The 15,802-nt window shown below is 36.1% G+C and overlaps 1 long non-coding RNA gene across 1 annotated transcript in view; it reads left to right on the forward strand.

Moving 5' to 3' along the window:
* Positions 1–244: 244 nt before the first annotated feature.
* The window catches only part of LOC309620814, an 881,159-nt gene continuing 865,601 nt past the window's right edge, over positions 245–15,802 (forward strand). Inside the window, exon 1 of the long non-coding RNA XR_014239661.1 lies at positions 245–7,750. This is a non-coding gene — a long non-coding RNA (uncharacterized lncRNA). The remainder of the gene's footprint in view (positions 7,751–15,802) is intronic.

Genomic DNA, 15,802 nt, shown 5'->3' on the forward strand with positions numbered 1-15,802 from the left:
GATCCTCCCAGACCAGGGCTCGAACCCGTGTCCCCTGCATTGGCAGGCAGACTCTCAACCACTGCGCCACCAGGGAAGCCCCTGGTCTCTATTCTTTTGTCTCTGTTTTTTCTTTTTTCTTTTGCCCTACCCAGGTACGTGGGGAGTTTCTTGCCTTTTGGGAGGTCTGAGGTCTTCTGCCAGCGTTCAGTAGGTGTTCTGTAGGAGTTCTTCCACATGTAGATGTATTTCTGATGTGTTTGTGGGGAGCAAGGTGATCTCCACGTCTTACTCTTCCGCCACCTTGAAGCTACCCCCTCTGCTTTATTGTTTTTTAAATTTCTGTTTTTATTTTGTTTTCTTAATATGGAAGAAAAGAGGATGGTTGTATGTGGAGGTAAAGGATCTATTCCTTTTCTTTTTACTACACCATTTTTGAACTTTCACATTTTATGAAAGGATTTTTGGAATAGTTTTGTTTTCCATGGCAGTGAGGTTATTAGAAATGAAGGTCTGACTGTCAACTGTTGGTACCTATGGAATGTGCATGTCAATGTCTGCCTGTGACTAAAGTTGGACCACATTTTAGAAACAATTTACACCCAGACTAAAAATTAGTTATTCTAATGGTTGAATTTAAAAGCAAGAATTTAACCTTAAGGAATAGCATTTTATTTGTCCAACTTTCTTTTAACTAGTCATTGAAATCATTATTTTATTTCATCAGATACTTAGTAAAACCCATACAAATGGAGGCCCTAGTTGAGTATGCACCTGTGATGAAAAGATAATTTGTGATAATTTGTTTACTGTTAGCTAAGAGTTAATAACAGAAACCACAAAGTTACAAAAGCATTCTGGTATAAGGAAAAAATAGGCTTCTACAAATGGGACTACTATTAATCTTTGGGAATGAGATTCTCTATAACTCACTGCCATCAAACAAGCTCTTAGTGAACTTTGGTCATTCAAGTGCTAATTTTATGGATGATGTAAAATGGTAGAGCATTAAGAGAGCACGAACACCATATAACGTGGCTATAAGGCAGTATTCAACATCCCTCCTCCTTTCAGGCACTTCAAATCATGGAAAACTGATGGAGGTGATATTATTGGGGAGATAAGGCCCTTCAACATACTTAGATCATGTTATATAGGCACTCGTTTATTCTGTCTCTGTACAAAGTTAATCTGGGGGTTAAATAGTGAAAAGTGGTCATTTTGACAATGGATGTAATTGGTGTAAATAACTGTTGCATTCTATATTAGACACAGCGTCAAGTACTGATCATTATCCTTATTTTTCCATATGAAGACAGTAAGGCTGAGAATTTAAATAGTTTGTTCAGTTTAAAAATATAAGAGCAAGTACCCAATTACAATGTTTCTAAATCCATGTATTTTCATTATATCATGCTGCTTCTGATTGCATTTAGTTCTTTTATTTACTTAACTATTATTATTATTTTTAACATCTTTATTGGGGTATAATTGCTTTACAATGGTATATTATTTTCTGCTGTATAACAAAGTGAATCAGCTATATGTATACATATATCCCCATATCCCCTCCCTCTTGCACCTCCTTCCCACCCTCCCTATCCCACACCTCTAGGGGGTCACAAAGCACCGAGTTGATCTCCCTGTGCTATGCAGCTGCTTCCCACTAGCTATCCATTTTACATTTTGTAGAGGATATATGTCCATGCAACTCTCTTACTTTGCCCCAGCTTACCCTTCCCCCTCCCTGTGTCCTCAAGTCCATTCTCTAGTAGGTCTGTGTCTTTATTCCCATCCTGCCCCTAGGTTCTTCATAACCTTTTTTTTTTTTTTTAGATTCCATATATATGTGTTAGCATATGGTATTTGTTTTTCTCTTTCTGACTTACTTCACTCTGTATGACAGACTCAAAGTCCATCCACCTCACTACAAATAACTCAATTTCGTTTCCTTTTATGACTGAGTAATATTCCATTGTATATATGTGCCACATCTTCTTTAGCCATTCATCTGTTAATAGACACTTAAGTTGCTTCCGTGTCCTGGGTATTGTAAATAGAGCTGCAATGAACATTGTGGTACATGACTCTTTCTGAATTATGTTTTTCTCAGGGTATATGCTGAGTAGTGGGATTGCTGGCTCCTATGGTAGTTCTTTCAAACAAACTTCAAATAGGATATAAACCAAAAATTAGAAAAACCCAAATTCTCCAACTCACATTTTTACTTCTTAGAAGCAATTGATCAGTTTCTTGTTTAACTCTTCAGAATTTTTCCAAACATGTATTCTTTTGTTTTCCTGATATATATCAGATCTGTATCAGTTTGAATCTTGGGAGAAACCAATGCAAAGATGGTACTACATATGAAATAGATTTATTGGGGAAAAAAACTGTGAACCAAGAACGGAGACAGAGAAAGAGTAGTCAAGGAGAGCCTTTATCCTGAAATGTACATCTGATACTTCTGAAATAAAGAAGGAAGAAAGAAAGATTGGGAAAGAAGAGTTTCCAACCACACAGCACAGTTCTGAAAATTTATCAGCTAGACTGAGAGGGGATTTTCCAAACAAGAGTAGCCTATTAGAGGAGTCACGGATTAGAAATGGCTAAATTTACAAGCCCCCTCAAATCATGTCAGTCATTGCCTGAGAGCATGCTAGGGAAAGTGAAGTCTCTGCATGAGCACCACAGTGAATCCAAAAGTTTGGCATCTGAAAGCTGTAAGTCAGCTGGGCTTATAACAGAAGGTATTTTTGAAGGGAGATCTGAGCAGAAGACCTTTATGGCTTTCAAAGATCATACTATGCATAATGTTTTGCAACTTAATTTTCTCATAATAATGGTTAACATTAATCAATTTTTATGCAATGGACCATGTTTTAAGCATTTCACATGAATGTATGCCTTAAATTATTACAGCAACCCTTTGAGGTCAGCACTATTATAATTGTAATCCTAATTTTATAGATGGGGAAATTGAGATTCAAAGAATTTAAGCACCTCAAGGTCATATAACTACCAAAGACTCTCCTGACTAATGAGGTGTGACATTCCCCAATATCCAATATCAGAAGATTGGGGTTTTATCATTGATTGATAAAATCAATCAGGGAAATAAATCAATATAAATGAAATAAAATCAGTCAGTGAAAGTGAGGGAAATATTTATCATTTAACTACTGCTAAAGTAAGAGTATAAAGGTGGTGGTAATGTTTATTTCAAAACATATTACTTACTTTATTCCAAAATTACTTAGAACATGTATAATAAAATGATGTTATCAATAATAGTAAAGAATCACAATTATTTATTATTGAAATATAGTTGATGTACAATATTATGTTAGTTTCAAGTGTACTACATAATGATTTCACATTTGCATATATTAAGAAATGATCACCACAGTAACTCTAGTAACCATCTCCCCCCATGAAAAGTTATTACAATATTATTGACCATATGCCTTAGGCATATTACAGCCCCATGACTTATATCTTATAAAACTAAAGGTTTGTAACTCTTAATCCCCTGCATCTATTTCTCCCACTCCAACCCCTCCCTTCTGTCAAATATCCATTTGTTGTCTGTATCTATGAGTCAGTTTTTGTTTTGTTTTGTTTCTTAGATTCCACATATAAGTGAGATGTTGTGCTATTTGTCTTTCTCTGTCTAACATTTCACTTAGTATAATATGCTCTAGATCCATCCATGTTGTCACAAATGGCAAGATTTAATTATTTTTATGTGTGTGTGTGTATATATATATATATATATCACATCTTCTTTATCCATTTGTCTATCAATGAACATTTAGATTGCTTCCATATCTTAGCTATTGTAAATGATGCTGAACATTAGAGTGCAGGTATCTTTTTGGATTAGTGTTTTTGTTTTCTTTGAGCAAATACCCAGAGGTAAAATTGCTGAATCATATGGAAATTCTATTTTAAAAATTTTTGAGGAATTCTCTTCCATAGTGGATCCACCAATTTACAATCCTACCATCAGTGCACAAGGGCACACTTTTCACCATATTCTTGCCAACACTTGTTATTTATTGTCTTTTTGATGATAGCCATTCTGACAGGTGTGAAATGGTATCTCATTGTGGTTTTGATTTGAATTTCCTGGACAATTAGTAGTGTTGAGCATATTTTCATGTGCCTGTTGGTCATCTGTATGTCTTCTTTGGAAAAATGTCTATTCAGGTATTCTGCCCATTTGTTAAATGGGTTTCTTTTTTTGATGTTGTGTTGTACAAGTTATTTGTATATTTTGGATATTAAGCCTCCTATCAGATATATCGTTTGCAGATATCTTCTCCCATTCAGTATGCTACCTTTTTTCATTTTTTTCTTGATAGCTTCCTTTGCTGTGCAAAAACTTTTCAGTTTGATCTAGTCCTGTTAGTTTATTTTTGCTTTTGTTTCCCTTGCCTGAGGAGACATATCCAAAAGAATTTTGCTAAGACTGATGTCAAAGAGCACACGATCTATGTTTTCTTCTATGAGTTTTATTGTTGCAGGTCTTACATTTAAGGCTTTAATCCATTTTGAGTTTATTCTTGTAAAAGGTGTAAGAAAGTAGTCTAGTTTGATTGCTTTGCATGTAACAGTCCAATTTTCCCAACACCATTTATTGAAAAGGCTATCTTTTCTCCATTGTACATTCTTGCCTCCTTTGTCATAGATTAATTGACCATATAAGTGTGGGTGCATTTCTGGACTCTATTCTCTTCCATTGATCTGTGTGTCTATTTGTTTCTGTGCCAGTATCATACTATTTTGATTATTGTAGATTTGTAGTGTAGTTTGAAATCAGGGAGTGTGATACCTCCAGCTTTGTTGTTTTCCAAGATTGTTTTGGGTCTTTTGTGTTTCCATAGAAATTTTATTTTATTTATTTATTGTTTTATAATTTTAGTCCATTTCTTTTTTAAATTAATTTATTTAATTTATTTTTGGCTGCTTTGGTTCTTTGTTGCTGCCCACGGGCTTTCTCTAGTTGCGGCAAGCAAGGGCTACTCTTTGTTGTGGTGCGTGGGCTTCTCATTGCAGTGGCTTCTCTTGTTGCGGAGCATGGGCTCTAGTTGAGTGGGCTTCAGTAGTTGTGGATCACAGGCTCAGTAGTTGTGGCTCGCGGGTTCTAGAGCACAGGCTCAGTAGTTGTGGCACATGGGCTTTGCTGCTCCACGACATGTGGGATCTTCCCGGACCAGGGATTGAACTCTTGTCCCCTGCATTGGCAGGGGCATTCTTAACCACTGCGCCACCAGGGAAGTGCATCCATACAAATTTTAGAATTATTTGTTCTAGTTCTGTTAAAATGCCATTGGCATTTTGATAGGGATTGCATTGAATCTATAGATTGCCTTAGGGAGTATGGTCATTTTAACAGTATTAATTCTAATCCATGAGCACAGTATAATTTTCTACTTATTGATGTCCTCTTCAATTTCCTTCATCAGTGTCTTATATTTTTCCAGTATAGGTCTCTTTTGTCCTTAGGTAAGTTTATTCCTAAGTATTTTATTCTTTATGATGCCACCTGGGTTGTCCCAGGGCTGGTGTTGACCCACAGGTGAGCAGAGCTAATTCCCCACACAGGTGGCTGCAGGGCCTGGATTGTCCTGGGGCTGGTGCTGGCCTGCTGTTGAGTGGGGCCAGGTCTTGGGTTGTCTGGCTGTGGGCCCAGGGGGGACCAGGGGCTGGACTCTGAGTGCTAGTGGCAGGGCTTGGTCCAGGGATGGCCGGCTTGGGTCTGAGGGGGCCAAGGCTGGTACTGGCTCACTGGTTGGAGTAGCTGTGTCCAGGGCACCTGGGTGCCAGGACTGAAGGGACCTGAAACTGGTGCCAACCTGCTGAGTCACCAAGTGGCTGGCTTCATGGTCCTGGGAATCTTGGAACTGTGCCAGCCTGCTTGTGGACAAGTAAGTCCCTGGTGCTAATAAGTGAGAAGGAGGACTCCAAAACAGTGCTTGCTAGCACCAGTGTCCTGTTGGTAGAACGAGCTCCCAAAAATGGCTGCTGCCAGTTTCTATGTCCTGAGGAGAATTTCCAGTTGCCTCTTGCCTCTTCAGGAGGCTCTCCAAGATCAGCAAGTGAGTCTGACCCGGGCCCCTTTCAAATTACTGTCCCTGCCCTAGGACTCAGAGCTTGTGAGATTTGGGACATGTCTTTTAAAAACAAAGTCTCTATTTCCTACAGGCCTCCAGCTCCTCAGTACCCAAACCAGGCTGGACTTCAAAGCCTGACATTTTTGGGGCTCCCTGGGCTGTGCATATCAATATGGGTTTCAGACACTTTGCTCCTTGGAAAGAACCTCTGCAATTGTGACTATTCTCCTTTTTGTGTGCTGCCTACCCAGGGCAGTGGGTCTTGACTATACCACATCTCTACCCTTTCTATCTGTCTTGTTATGGTTACTTCTTTATATCTTTAGTTGTAGAAAATCTTTTCTGTTAGTCTTCAGGTCATTCTCATAAATAGTTACTCTGTAAATAGTCGTAATTTTGGTGTGCCTGTGGGAGGAATTGAGCTTAGGGTCTTCCTACTCTGCCATTTTGGCCACCCTCCCAGGTTGCTCAAGAATTATGATCATTTAAATTTAAAGAATGGAATGTCTAGACTAGACTTTCTGTTGAACATAGTTGATCACACATCTTGCTTTCTTGCCTTACAAAACATATCTAAAATTATAGGAAAAAACTGTACTTGTGTACAGGACAATGAGTAAGGGAGACAGAAAATAATGGGCAAGAGATTTCATCAAACATATAGAAGACATGTGATTTAAACAGTGACAACTGATCTATCAATCAGTGGAAAAACTCAATTTCCTGCAGAGAGGGATACTGGCAAGACACATGCCAAACTGCCCAGTAGAACTCTTCAGAGTTTTAGCCCTTGGAAGCATCAGATATTATGGAAAGTGGGAGTGGGGTGCAGGCTGAAAATTGATAGGTTGCAAGTCTCTTTATAGATCTATTTGATCTGAACCTCTGGAGAAGCACAGCTTTCCCTAATACAAATATTTAAATACATTAATTAATTTGTACAGAAGTGTTGGTGGAGAACTTGTCTATTATGGAAAGTACATTAAAATATTTCATATGCCTATTTCTTTTGTAATACTTTGAGAAATTTCAGGAGCTTGACATAAAAATACAACTCACTGAAAGTAATTTGTGGTGATTGGGAGAGGAGTCACATTATATAATGTTGCTATATAGTCTTCTGATGTATTAGTTTACTCCAAGAATAAAATTTTAAACATTTGGAGAAGAACAGACAGACTACAACAGAAAATTTCCCAAAATATCAATTATTTAAGCTAGTCTTTTGATAAAGAACGTGTACATTTAAAGTGGATTAGTTCATTGACTGCTATCTTTCAAAGTCTTATCTAGCTATTGCAACCAAATTTAATGTATCTACTGAGACAGAGATTTGTAGTACTGTTTTTTTTCACACTATTTTAAATATTTATTTATTTATTTATTTTTGGCTGTGTTGGGTCTTCGTCTCTGTGCGAGGGCTTTCTCTAGTTGCAGCAAGCGGGGGCCACTCTTCATCACGGTGCGCGGGCCTCTCACTATCTCGGCCTCTCTTATTGTGGAGCACAGGCTCCAGACGCGCAGGCTCAGTAGTTGTGGCTCACGGGCCTAGTTGCTCTGCGGCATGTGGGATCTTCCCAGACCAGGGCTCGAACCCGTGTCACCTGCATTGGCAGGCAGATTCTCAACCACTGCGCCACCAGGGAAGCCCTGTAGTACTGTTTCTTGAAGATTTGTTTAGTATATTATTATTTTTTGGCTTATCAATAGATCATATTTGGCACTAATGCCAAAGTGAGTAGCCCTATCTGTACCTACCCATTGTCTTCATTTATCAAAATTCTATAAATAGGCAGTGTGGTATGTCAGAAAAAAAATCTGGGATAAGGTGAAGAGACCTGAGTTTGAGTCATAACTTTGTTACTAACCATGGAACTTGTATTGAGGCATCTTGAAAATCATTTAATTTTTGTTAAATTCAGTTTGATAGAAAATTATTAAACAGTACCATAACAAGTTGATTGTTAAGAGCATTACTCACTAAAACATCTGCAGTTCAAACATTTATCTACTTAATATCTTAGGGTGTCTATTTGCAAATGAGAAAACTTAAGCACAATATCATAATTCTCTGGCACTCAATTCCTCAATTCTCTAACATATTTAAACATAAATATTCAATTCCAAAAGCAGCTACTGTCAATATTTTAAGGTAATCTTTTATAGTTTTTCCTCAAAGAATAGGAGAGATGGAGATGCCTAACTTATTTTAAAACAATGTTTGTGTATTGTTGCTCTTATCTATGGGTTTGTGACAGAATTTTTTTTTTACTTTGATGGATATCCTGCATATTGATGCTTCTTTATGTTCAAGCTATTTTTAGTTACAAAATTATAATGCTAATTTTCACTTGCCTGAAGGATATAGAATCATTCAATGAGTCACTCAATAATAAAACAAAACCATAGAGGTTAGCTCACTCATTCTTCTCAAATTTTGTCAACCATTTAGTCTTTGCAAATAGGATGTAAACTACCATTGACTTTCACTTCAGAAATAAAACTACAGTTATTTAAATCAGAAAAATACATTTGAATAAGCCACGTAAAAGAAACATGATTTGGCCTAAGTGGTTGCCAGGAAAGATGAAAGTTAGTTATTACAGCCATGCAACTTCCAAAGAGTTTAAGCTCAAACTTAAATTTATAATAAGAAGTTGAGCTTCACTCATAGGTAGAAATAGCCTGGTATATAAGCTGCCAGCCATCAACTGAGTACATGAATCTGTGGGCCAGGAGAAAGGATGGATCTTTCAGAGACAAGATATAAAAGGTTTCTAGAAAGCATGAAGATGACAAAAACTACTTAGGATGGGATATTCTGAATCACAGGGGAGGAGTCTCTGGCAGCACACAGAAGCTTGGTAAAACAGGCAAAGTAATAAAACTTTCTAGGACAGAAGCCAGAAGGGGTGTCTAGGAGAAAGTGAAGAGCCCTAAGAAAAATAGTAGATAGTTGCAGCTTTAAAAAGTGTTGACCTAACATTGATTGCATAGCATCCATGTGTCAGGTAGTATGCTAAACATTTACAAAAATGATTTCATTTAATTATAACAACAATGTTGGAAATAATATATTTGTTTTATATTTAGGAAAATTAAGTTTGCAGAAGTTATGGGGCTTCCCAAAAAAACACATAGCTCATAAATAGCAGAGGTAGAATCCAAGAGGCTTGAATTCAAAGCCTTTTACCACACTTTTCTATTGTTGAGGTAAATTGGATCCTTTGAGCCTATGGAAAGAAAGGAAGAAAGGAGATATAGAAACTCCTAGGGCCTTACCAGACAGAAAACGATTAAAGTTTTTTTTTGTTTTGTTTTATTTTTAATGTAGAACTTAATAGTCTCATAGTCTCCATTTAGATGTAGAAACAATACTAGTCAAAATATCTTGTTTTGGATTTGAGAATTAGGTAAAGCTGTATTTTAGGGGCAGTATTCCAGATAAATATCAATTATACCCATTGAGATGTATCTGTGATATATCTTCTCCAATTGTTTGTGGTCAGGGTCTACCCTTTGGAATTGTCTGTTGTGTTAGCATCCTCAAAATTTGAAAGCTTTGTGGAGTCTAGAAGGGAAATCCTTTGCAATGTGTATATTAACACTTCCATGATGTCAAGGATGACTTCAGAGAAGGTACATCTACACTATGAGTGGTATTTAACATGAGTCTAAAATAGCAACACTTTATTTCCATCTTTAAATATCTTGTAGGTAATATCATAGGGAGAATTTGAGTGGGAAAACTGGATAAACTGTTTTTTAGAACCCTCTAAATCAAGATTTTACAATGTTATTTCAATAGTAGACTTGAAATTAGTTATTAGAAATTTAAGTTATCATGGAAAGACAGAAACTACATGCTAGAATCAATTAGAAATTTTCTTTACATTATTTACACCTCAGTTGCTTTTCACTAACTGAATTTTGTACACAATTTCACCCTTTCAAGCTTTCTTTTGATTCCAACACTATTCAATTAAATCCAGAAAGATTTTCTGTTCTCGTGTAAATTCTAAGCCAACAGAAATAAAAATCTAAACAGAAATAAGAAGAAATAAGCACTATGTATTAGGGCAATTGTGAATATGTTGATTAAACATGATGTAATTATAGAAAAAGCACAGATTACTTGTACCAAATAGCAGCTATGTAACTTTGGATGCAAAAACTAAATTCTTTAAGTTTCAGTTTTCTCATCTGTGCAATTGGATCACCTCACAAATAGTTTGTATTAAATGAGATGATGCTTGTGAAAGGGTCTAGGTCATAATACGTGTTCCATAAATGTTAATTTTTCCCTTTCATATCATGTACTTCCATCATCGAATCAAGGTGTGTACTAGGTGGAATAAAAGACTATTATTATGTTCTTTCAGAGACTAACTGAGCATAGATTGCTATAGGTACTTAACCTTTGTATCCACATTGGGAACTCTGGTATATCAAAGAGGCATCTGGAACTTTATATCAGAAATCACCCTGGATCTCCAGGGAAGCAAGGAACTCACTTTTAAGTAGGAGCGAACAAAATTCCACATTCCTAGGTTCAAGTATTGGATGATACCAGCAAGTAAAAACAGATTTCAGGGCATCACTGGATGTATCTCAAATGTCCCCTGACCTAGCCCTTAGGAAACTAGTCCTAAATCCCTCTATTCAAGGGCCATAAATGTGAAAGGACCAACATACATACAGAAGGCCTAAAATCTGTAGTCGCTGCAGCCAAATCATTGTTTAGGAAAAGTAAAGAGTAGAGTGATTGTGAGAGTCTATACTCTAATAATTTAAAGCAGGTGTTTCTAACAGATGACCCGCAGAGCACATCTGGCTTTCAAACATGTCACCTTAGGCCTACATAAGTGTTTAAAAATACCATTTGAATGTAAGGCTAAGAACTATAAAGATACAGCAGTATTTCTCAAAGTGTGCTCTGTAGAACTTGTTTCTCATGAGGAGTTAATCATTTTTCTGAGAAAAACAAATTATCCCATTGTTAAAAAACAATGGGAAAAAAACTGAATATGATTCCCTTATATTGCAGATTCAAAATACATAATAGTTTTATTAAATGAGCCGATAATTACTGTAATCAAAAAACTATATTTAACTTAGCATTTCCAAATTATATTTGGTGATGAAACACTTTTCAAGGAATAATTGATAACATGGGTACCGCACCATTTGGAAAAATCTCAACTGACAATTTGGAGATGGATTCAGGTGCTGGCAAAAGAATAAAATGGGACATAGGCAACATATAGTCATCTGCTCCTATGGCAGCAATTAGGGTGATGAGTAAAGCATCGGTGGTGGTGGCAATAGAAGTGATGGCAGAAACATCCCAAACTGCCAAAGTATAAAGGAAAGAATTCTGCAAGTTTTGCCATCCCAGTAATGCAACTGATATGTAACTGAGAAATAAGTGACACTCTGATTGCTATCCGAAGACATGTTGTTATTTAGTCTTATTTGCTTGTGGAAAATGATGGTGACACTAGTGTTTGACACTGTACTGCCATATTCTGGGAAGGCAGTAGAACATACTGATTAAAAGCATGGCCTGTGGAGGCATATTGTTATGGCTACAAATCCTGGTTCTACTAGCTACATACTGTTTGACTTTGGTCAAGTTATTAAAACCCCTTATACTTCAATTTTCTCCATTTGTAAAATGGAGATAATAATAGAAACTAGTTCAGAGTTATTAAAATAATTAAATGATATAATGCATGAACATGTCTTAGAACATTGTCTAGTATATAGATGTCCATCATTGAAAGTTTACTATTGCCACTGTTAATGATATTATTGTTACTATTATTTCAGTGTGTTTATGCTTTTAAACAAACCAAAAGAAATGACTGAGAAAAGTAATTAAAAACTTCCATCACAGAATTTTGTTTTGTGAAGAGTAATAAATTACATCACAAAAGTGTGTTTGGACTTAGTCTCCAAGACTGTTATTGTGTTAATTTTCAAGCTCTTACTGACTTGTAAAGACTAGGATAAGCACGTCAGCTCTAAAGGATCATCCTTGAATACTATCAGAGGTGGGTGGTACAGTTGCTCCCTCAGTGTGTATATTTTTGATTCCTCTATATACTGCAAATTGACAATATTTTGTCAATTAACTATTCAAGATAGACTGCTAATGTTCATGAGAAAGTTATGTTTCTTATAGTATTATATGGCAGTAAAAAAGAGTCTACTGCAAAATGGGAAGATAGTTACTTATTATTAAGTTGGAAGGGTAAAATAAAAAACAATATAAAGACAGTAGTTATCCTACCACATTATAGACTGCACATTTAGCTTCTTCACTTAACCAGTTCCATTTATAAATTTCCTTATTTCCCATGAGAGATTTTAGAAAAATGTTTTGAAAACTTATGTAAATTGGTAATGCTAGGTCACCTTTATATGGTATGAATTTATTCCAAGTATTCTGTTTTTGGAGTTGTCTTGGCTAGTTTGATTCTAAATGCATCACTCCAAGGAAGTGGTAATGGAAATGTACAATTTATCGTGTTACTCCATTGACATTGTTACACATTTCTAAGAGAAACCACCAATAGGCTAGTAGAATTCTCATGAGAACGGGAAAAACAAACAAACAAACATCTATTTTCTTCATAACCAATGCCCCAGAAACTCTGTGGAAATCTCCCCTCTGATGTTTTAACAATAATAGCTAATTTTATTAGCACTTTCTTTCCACCAGGCAGTTTACAGACATTATTTAATCTTTAAATAACCTTATGAGACTATAGAAGTCATCTTTATGACTTTCCCTCCCCCTACCCCCACCTTAGGTCACAGTCCATTCATTATCAAGTCATGTCCATTCTAATTCCCAAATCTATCCCCTCTTTATCCAATTCTCTCTGTCTCCTATCCTATTTGTATCCATCATAATCTATCACTTGAACTACAAAAATAGCCGTTTTCCCCCTACAGTTGATTCTTTATAGGATAAGCAAAATTCACCTGTGTTTGGTGAAAACAGATCCAGGGGAGGTGGACTGAAAAGGTAGGGTGAAATATAGCAAGCTTGTTTTCTGATTCTGAGCTCAGTATTAATGTAGACCAAGGTCAATGCCACAACATTTTCAATGATATAAGAGGTCTTTTGTTTTCCCTGGATTATTTCCACATGTAGTTTTTATTCCAGTATGAATTTATCTATAAGCAGAGTTCAACTTTTTCAAGTGTGAAAGAAGATGAGAAATTTGTTGTTTAAATGTGCTTAGCCTCCCAGAAGAAACTGATTACAATTGATCCATTGCCACTGTCATAAACCTATTTGTTGACAAGGATCATTAAGTTTCAATAGTTTTATCAGACATCTTTAGTGACACCTATGCTAATGTTTTCTTGTCCTATCCCCTATCCACTGTTTGCTGTATCTGTCACATAGATCAAAATGTCCAAGTGCTGCACTAAATAATAGCTCCAGTAACAACAACAGATAATACATAAGAAAAAGAAGAACAGATAATACATAAAGCAAAAAGAATCCCTCTTGGAGTAAGAAGATTTCTTTTCTTTTTCTTTCTTTTCTTTTCTTTTCTGTTTTTCTTTTCTGTTTTTCTTTTCTTTTCTTTCCTTTCTGTTTTATTTTGCTTTGTTTTGTTGTTCTACACTCCTGAGGAGCTGATCTGAGTATGAGCTCTTTTTGAAGTTAATGGGAATTGCAGGCATGGTTCAGCTCCACAGGGTATAAAACAAGATGAAAATCAGAGTCTCAGTCTCACAGCAGAAAACATCATAACGACACTGGCTGTGCTATTAAGGACTGCTTCCCTTTTTTGCTGTTTATTTTGACGTGATGATACAAACTGTCAAGGAAGAGATTTTGCTACCTGCAGCTATTCAAAATAGTCTACAGGAAAAAAAAGATATATGATTGAGTCTGTGAGTGAATGAAAGGGCACAAAATTGATCTAAACTAATCCATATTTCAAGGTAGATTTTCAAACTAGAATCAGATAATTTATTTGAACTCATAGAGCAATTAAGTCATGGACCAGAATTTATAAATCTCAATTCCATACTGCCTGTATTTATTTAACTCTTTCATATATTTTTGCCTTGACTCCTTCTTTTAAAATCAGGCCTTTTTTTTAGGGCAAGGACTCTGAGTTTAATTCTATATTGCAAATGTGCCTTAAGCAATGCACCATCAAGTTTCTCGTCAGCTACTCACCTAATCCTCTATGAAGTCACTTTAATACTTTATTACCTTCCCCAAGTCCCTTAAATCCTCCATCTGCCCTCTTACATTTGCTGGATGATCTCTCCTATTACTTTACAATGGAAATTTTAAAATCCAGGTACAAATTTCTCTCTCTCTCCCTCCCTCTTTCCTTCCTTCTCTCCCTCTTCCTCTATTTCTACCTACATGTGACACAACATCAAGACTCTTTTATCTTCTCTTCATGAATTTTAATATAGCTTTTGATAAAATAATAGACTCGGTTTCATGCAGGAGTATTCATTGGCTTTTCTATATAGAAAGCCCAACTATGTAGAAAGTGGGCCTGAGAGAGTTTCCTCTGTAGTGGTTGAGTAATTGTCTAGCACTAAATACCATAAATATGGCCTTATTATTGGATCTTGCAGGGGAAGGGAAAAGAATTCCCTTTCACCATTACCCAAAAGTATCTTTTAGTTTCAAGAGGTGGTAGCTAAGCATTTTATAAAGTGATATTGAGTTACCTAATACGTTTCTATTTCTAACTGCATGATATTCAATATCGGACTTCCCAGACAGAAAACTCTTTCCTGTTTACTTGTTTTGTTTTGGAAAGGTGGTATTTAACATGTTTTCACTAGCACACGTTTTTTTCTTCAACTGTATTGTAGTTTTCGAAAGTAATTTTTATGCTTTTTTCCAGATAAAAGTCAGCATATTTTCTAATCCAACGTATATAATTTAAATTTGAATGAGTAAAATGATGTAAGTTAAACTGCAACATTCACAATGGAACTAATGAGAAGTGGAGTTAAAAGATAGCAAATGAATATACTGTTTGTGCCCTCCCCTCTCCAATTCATATGTTGAAACCTAACCTCAATTTAATGGTATTAAGAGGTGCTGCCTTCAGGAGGTGATTAGGTCATGAGGGTAGAGCCCTGATGAATGGGGTTTGTGTTCTTATTAAAGCAACCTCAGAGAGCTCCCTGGCGCCTTCCTCCTTGTGAGAACACAGCGAGAAAACAGCTGTCTATGAACCAGGAAACCCTCACCATACACAAAATCTACAGGCGTCTTGATCTTGAACTTCCCACCCAGAACCATGAGAAATAATTTTTTGTTGTTTATAAACCACCCCCCCACACACAAAAAAAGGAAGTTAATGATGACGTTTTAAAGTAAACCTTAGGCTGTAGAATAATAGTGTTAGAAGGCAATTTAGAGATCACTAATCCAAAAGTCTCATTTTTCAGATGAAGCCTCCTATAACTCTAGAGGTGTCATAGGATGCTGAGAAAGCAAAATACATTGTAGAATTAAACCTTCATTTCCACTTTCATTATCTTTGCCCCATCATATGACAGCTGGAAGATTTGATTCCCAAAGGCAGAATTATTGTGGGATAATTAAATAAATGTGATTTGTCAATTTTTTAAAAATGAAAGTTCAAAAATCAGTCATTAAAAGTATACCAAATGTATGCCTTAATTGTATTTCTGAC

This window comes from Balaenoptera borealis (genome assembly GCF_965194805.1).
Source record: "Balaenoptera borealis genome assembly, chromosome: X".
Classification (NCBI taxonomy): Eukaryota; Metazoa; Chordata; class Mammalia; order Artiodactyla; family Balaenopteridae; genus Balaenoptera; species Balaenoptera borealis.